Genomic DNA, 6,000 nt, shown 5'->3' with positions numbered 1-6,000 from the left:
TGGTAGTATTCAATTTAGAGGGCACAGTGTGGTAGTATTATATTCAGAGGGCACAGTGTGTGGTAGTATTATATTCAGAGAGTGCAGTGTGTGGTAGTATTATATTCAGAGAGTGCAATGTGTGGTAGTATTATATTCAGAGAGTGCAGTGTGTGGTAGTATTATATTCAGAGAGTGCAGTGTTTGGTAGTATTAAATTTAGAGGGCACAGTGTGTGGTAGTATTATATTCAGAGGGTGCAGTGTATGATAGTATTATATTCAAAGGGTACGGTGTGTCGCGGTATTATATTCAGAGGGTACAGTGTGTTGTTTATTCAGGGGATACAGTGTGTCAGAATTATATTCAGAAGGTATGTGCCAGTATTATATTCGAAGAATACAGTGTCTGGCAGGTTTATAATAATTATTGTTTTCATATAGAGGATCAGAATCGTAGTGAGGAGCTATCTGGGCGTCAAGTTCTGCAAAGATTTAGCTGGAACAAGTCCCGTGGTAAGTACATCTGAATTAGATAAGGAAAGACTATAGAGAAGACGTCACCTGTAGTCACTGATATCATTCTGTATCCTCCTGTGTGTGTCCCATCAGAGCTGGAGTCACTTGTAAGTTCTGCAGTAATGATGAGTGAAACAACTCCCAGCATCCCCTTACCACTACTTAGGTCATACTGGAAGCTGTAGTTTTAAATGGTAAAAACTTCTTTAGCACTTTCCCATTCTGTGGCAATTGGTATATTTGATTATTATTCTGAAATGTGAGCACGGCCTAAGAGTCTTAAACAAGGTTAGGACTGTATGATACATTTAATAATATTGTAAGTTCCATAAGCAGCATCTTTTTTTCTGTCCGCCAACACAAAATACTCTAATAGTGCCCCTCCCGAGACTCGACTCTGGATCCGCCCCTGCTGTCCTATAGTTGCTTTATTCCTCCCAACTACCTTTCTTGTAAATGGGCACAATATTTGCTAATTTCCAATCTTCCGGGATGACTCCTGTTACCAGTGACTGGTTAAATAACAGTTTTGCTAGCTCACCAATAAGCTCTTTTAATAATTTTGGGTGTATCCCATCAGGCCACTGTGACTTATTTGTCTTCACTTTAGACAGCAAACGTAGAACCTCTTCCTCTGTAAAGACACAAGCATTAAACGATTCATTAGTCTTCCTCCATAATTGAGGTCCTTTTCCTTCTTTTTCTTCTGTAAAAACTGAACAGAAGTATTCATTAAAGGGGTACTCCGGTCGAAAACTTTTTTTTTTTTTAATCAACTGGTGCCAGAAAGTTAAACAGATTTGTAAATTACTTCTATTAAAAAATCTTAATCCTTCCAGTACTTATTAGCTGCTGAATACTACAGAGGAAATTATTTTCTTTTTGGAACACAGAGCTCTCTGCTGAATCACGAGCACATTGCTCTCTGCTGACATCATGACCACAGTGCTCTCTGCTGACATCTCTGTCCATTTTAAGAACTGTCCAGAGCAGTAGAAAATCCTCATAGCAAGCATATGCTGCTCTGTACAGTTCCTAAAATGGACAGAGATGTCAGCAGAGAGTACTGTACTTTTGATGTCAGCAGAGAGCTCTGTGTTCCAAAAAAAAGAATTTCCTCTGTAGTATTCAGCAGCTAATAAGTACTGGAAGGATTAAGATTTTTTTTTAATAGAAGCAATTTACAAATCTGTTTAACTTTCTGGCACCAGTTGATTTAAAAAAAAAAAAAGTTTTCCCCTTTAAGGCAGTCAGCTAGCCCTTTATTCTCTTCTACATACCTTTCTTCCTTTGTTTTTAATTTAGGTATTCCTTGTTTTATTTCCTTTTTTCGTTTATATATCTGAAGAATGTCTTATCCCCTTTTTTCACAGACTGAGCTAGTTTTTCTTCTGTCTGCATTTAAGAAGTTCTTATAACTTGCTTGGCCTCATTCTGCCTAGTCTTGTACATTTCCCTATCTTCATTGCTCTGGGTTGTTCTATAATTACTTTATAACTAGCTTTTTGTTTTTTATGATTTTGCCCACTTCTGCAGAGTACCAAAGTGGTCTCTTCCTTTTTCTGCTTTTACTGACAAGTCTAATGCAAGTTTCTGTTGTGTCTTTTAAGAAGTCCCATTTCTCCTGGACTCCGTGTAATCTGTTGGAGTCTGATAGGGACTCATTTATAACTAATCTCATTTTTGAAAAGTCTGTTTTTCTAAAATCTAAAACTTTAGTTTTTGTGTGGTGTGACTCCTTCACTGTTCTTATATTAAACCACACTGATTGGTGATCACTAGATCCCAAGCTTTCACCTACAATAACATCATATACCAAATCCCCATTTGTGAATACCAAATCCCAAATGGCCTCCATCCGGGTTGGCTTCTCAACCACTTGTTGTAGAGATAGTCCCAGTAGGGAATTTAGAATATCTGTACTCCTGGCAGAACTAGCTATTTTGGTTTTCCAGTTTATATCCGGAATATTGAAGTCTGCCTTAATGATAACTTCTCCTTTCATTGTCATTTTAGTTATTTCTTCAACTAGTAGATCATCTAATTTTTTAACTTGGCCAAGTGGTCTATATATCACACCTACACGAGTTACTGTCTGATTACCAAACTGCAACGTAACCCAAACTGACTCTATGTTTGCCTCACTAACTTGTATTAGGCTAGATTTTAAGCTATCTTTCACATATCGGGCCACTCCTCCTCCTTTCTTGCCTTCTCTGTCTCTTCTGTGTAAAGAATATCCTGGTATGGATATGTCTCAGTCATTGCTTTCATTAAACCATGTCTCAGTAACAGCCACTAAATCTACATTCTCAGATGCCATTATTGACCCAAGTTCATTAAAGGTCTCTGAGCTTGTCATTTCTTAACCTCTGTGCTACTGACATGTTCTGGCATTGTGGCAATTGGACTCATGGATGTTCACTCTTTTGCCCCCCCCCCCCCTTCCTAGTTTAACCCCTTAAGGACTCAGGGTTTTTCTGTTTTTGCACTTTCGTTTTTTCCTCCTTACCTTTTAAAAATCATAACCCTTTCAATTTTCCACCTAAAAATCCATATTATGACTTATTTTTTGCATCGCCAATTCTACTTTGCAGTGACATTAGTCATTTTACCCAAAAATGCACGGCGAAACGGAAAAAAAAATCATTGTGCGACAAAATCGAAGAAAAATCGCCATTTTGTAACTTTTGGGGGCTTCCGTTTCTACGCAGTGCATATTTCGGTAAAAATTACACCTTATCATTATTCTGTAGGTCCATACGGTTAAAATTATACTCTACTTATATAGGTTTGAGTTTGTCGCACTTCTGGAAAAAATCATAACTACATGCAGGAAAATTTATACGTTTAAAAATGTCATCTTCTGACCCCTATAACTTTTTTATTTTTCCACGTTCAGGGCGGTATGAGGGCTCATTTTTTGCGCCGTGATCTCAAGTTTTTATCTGTATGATTTTTGTTTTTATCGGACTTTTTGATCACTTTTTATTCATTTTTTAATGGTATAAAAAGTGACCAAAATACGCTTTTTTGGACTTTGGAATTTTTTTGCGCGTACGCCATTGACCATGCAGTTTAATTAATGATATATTTTTATAGTTCGGACATTTATGCACGCGGCGATACCACATATGTTTATTTTTTTTTTTACACTGTTTTATTTTTTTTATGGGAAAAGGGGGGTGATTCAAACTTTTATTAGGGAAGGTGTTAAATGACCTTTATTAACACTTTTTTTTACATTTTTTTTTGCAGTGTTATAGGTCCCATAGGGAAGTTCAGCAGCAACTTTCCAATTTTCCACAAAATTTTCAAAATCTGAATTTTTCAGGGACCAGTTCAGTTTTGAAGTGGATTTGAAGGGCCTTCATATTAGAAATACCCCACAAATTACCCAATTATAAAAATTGCACCCCTCAAAGTTAACCCTTTAGGTGTTTCACAGGAATAGCAGCAAAGTGAAGGAGAAAATTCAAAATCTTCATTTTTTACACTCACATGTTCTTGTAGTTTTTGAATTTTTACAAGTGGAAATAGGAGAAAAAGCCCCCCAAAATTTGTAAACCGATCTCGAGATAGGAAATACCTCATATGTGTATGTCAAGTGTTCGGCGGGCACAGTAGAGGGCTCAGAAAGGAAGGAGCGACAATGGGATTTTGGAAAGTGAATTTTGCTGAAATGGTTTTGGGGGGGCATGTCACATTTAGAAAACCCCTATGGTGCCAGAAGAGCAGAAAACCCCACATGGCATACCATTTTGGAAACTAAACCCCTAAAGGCACATAACAAGGGGTGCAGTTAGCCTTAACACCCCATAGGTGTTTGACGACTTTTCGTTAAAATCGGATGTGTAAATGAAAAAAAAAATTTTTTTTCACAAAAGTGCAGTTTTTTCCCCAAATTTACTATTTTTACAAAGGGTGATGGGAGAAAATGCCCCCCAAAATTTGTAACCCCATCTCTTCTGACTATGGAAATACCCCATGTTAGGACGTAAAATGCTCTGCGGGCGAACTACAATGCTCAGAAGAGAAGGAGCGCCATTGAGCTTTTGGAAAGAGAATTCGTTTGGAATGGTAGTCAGGGGCCATGTGCGTTTACAAAGCCCCCCGTGGTGCCAGAACAGTGGACCCCCCCCACATGTGACCCCATTTTGGAAACTACACCCCTAACAGAATGTAATAAGGGGTGCAATGAGTATTTACACCCCACTGGTGTTTGACAGATCTTTGGAACAGTGGGCTGTGCAAATGATACATTTTATTTTTCATTTTCACGGACCACTGTTCCAAAAATCTGTCAGACACCTGTGGGGCACAAATGCTCACTGCACGCCTTAATACATTACATGAGGGGTGTAGTTTCCAAAACGGGGTCACATGTGGGGGGGTCCATTGTTCTGGCACTATGGGGGCTTTGTAAACACACGTGGCCTTCAATTCTGGACAAATTTTCTCTTCAAAATCCCAATGGCGCTCCTTCTCTTCTGAGCATTGTATTTTGCCCGCAGAGCACTTTATATCCACATATGGGATATGTATGTACTCAGAAGAAATTGGGTTACAAATTTTGGGGGGCTTTTTTCCTATTTTCCCTTGTGAACATGAAAAATTTAGGGTAACACCAGCATTTTAGTGAAAAAAAATATTTTTTCATTTTCCCATCCAATCTTAATGAAAATTCGTCAAACACCTGTGGGGTGTTAAGGCTCACTATACCCTTTGTCACGTTCCGTGAGGGGTGTAGTTTCCAAAATGAGGTCACATGTGGGTATTTATGTTTTTGCGTTAATGTCAGAACCGCTGTAAAATCAGCCACCCCTGTGCAAATCACCAATTTATTACCAATCAGCAATATGTGCAGGATATCCCATGCATTGTCTTTTATGGTGGGGCTTCCAACATAGCAAGGGTTCCCTAGGCATATCTGTCAGATTGCAACACTTCCTTGGACTGCATGGTAGGCAGATTTATCACAAATCTAGGATTTATAGGTCCGTTAGGATGCAAGCTGGACCCATAAATGTGCGTGATCTATAGGTCTAATTGCAACATCTGTATACAGGCTCAAGGTGGCCCAACAGAGAACTAAAGCCATGTGCATGCTTTGTTATGTTTTCACTCTGTTATTGTAACAATATATCATGATTATTATTTTGTGCTTTGAAAGCTATCAAACATCAGAGGGAATTACATTTTTTAAGATAGTTACTCTGTTTACGAAGAGGCCAGCCAAGATGCTTACTCCCCAATTCAACCCTTCTTCAGAGGTTAAAAGACTGGTAGCCACCATCTCAGTGAATTTTATGCAGATGTTTATGAAAACATTTTTCATATAAAGAAGTTCCATTTTAATTGGTGGTGTCAGTTTTCCACTCTTCATCCTTGGGCATTGTCCCATTTACCAAGAAGTCCATTTACTTCTAGTAGATGCAAGCAGAAATATTGACTTGGTAGATTTCAACTTCAGTTTAATAACAATTTGCCACCAAAGACAGAT

General features: G+C 38.2%; 1 long non-coding RNA gene across 1 annotated transcript in view; it reads right to left on the bottom strand.

Moving 5' to 3' along the window:
- Positions 1-836: 836 nt before the first annotated feature.
- The window catches only part of LOC130355443 (uncharacterized), a 67,651-nt gene continuing 62,487 nt past the window's right edge, over positions 837-6,000 (bottom strand). The window contains exon 3 of the long non-coding RNA XR_008888524.1: positions 837-1,131. This is a non-coding gene — a long non-coding RNA (uncharacterized LOC130355443). The remainder of the gene's footprint in view (positions 1,132-6,000) is intronic.

The sequence above is a fragment of the Hyla sarda genome, chromosome 2 (genome assembly GCF_029499605.1).
Source record: "Hyla sarda isolate aHylSar1 chromosome 2, aHylSar1.hap1, whole genome shotgun sequence".
NCBI lineage: Eukaryota > Metazoa > Chordata > Amphibia > Anura > Hylidae > Hyla > Hyla sarda.
Note: the sequence above shows the minus strand (reverse complement) of the source record. Positions and strands in the feature narration are given on the sequence as shown.